Genomic DNA, 382 nt, shown 5'->3' on the forward strand with positions numbered 1-382 from the left:
ACCTTTTTAAAACTAGTCTTATGATAAAGGTTGTACCTCTTTCCTCAAGCTTTTATAAGCTGAAATGTTGCATAGCTTCAAGCTCTATGTACTATTATGAAATTACCTAAAAATAGAGTACAGTAATGCATAGTCTTTAGTTTGTGTATAATGGAATATTATTTGCAATGTAACATTGTAAATATGACAACAAAGTTTATGGAGAGATTCAATATTATCTTTGTTTCTTGTTTAAATATATTTTTAAGATAAAGGTGCAAAAATAAAACAAACATATTACTGTCAAAAAAAAATCCTTCTTGAGCTCTCCTAAGGCTTTTTGGGCCTCACATTAGTTCATATTCCCTTTTGAGGTTCCAGATGGTGGGTTTGTTGACAATGC

General features: G+C 30.1%; 1 protein-coding gene across 3 annotated transcripts in view; it reads right to left on the minus strand.

The window, feature by feature from the left end:
* The window catches only part of ACIN1 (apoptotic chromatin condensation inducer 1), a 43,294-nt gene that overhangs the window by 30,655 nt on the left and 12,257 nt on the right, over positions 1-382 (minus strand). The gene's annotated exons all lie outside the window — the stretch shown is intronic.

This window comes from Vombatus ursinus, unplaced genomic scaffold (assembly GCF_900497805.2).
Source record: "Vombatus ursinus unplaced genomic scaffold, bare-nosed wombat genome assembly UNPS02014894.1, whole genome shotgun sequence".
Classification (NCBI taxonomy): Eukaryota; Metazoa; Chordata; class Mammalia; order Diprotodontia; family Vombatidae; genus Vombatus; species Vombatus ursinus.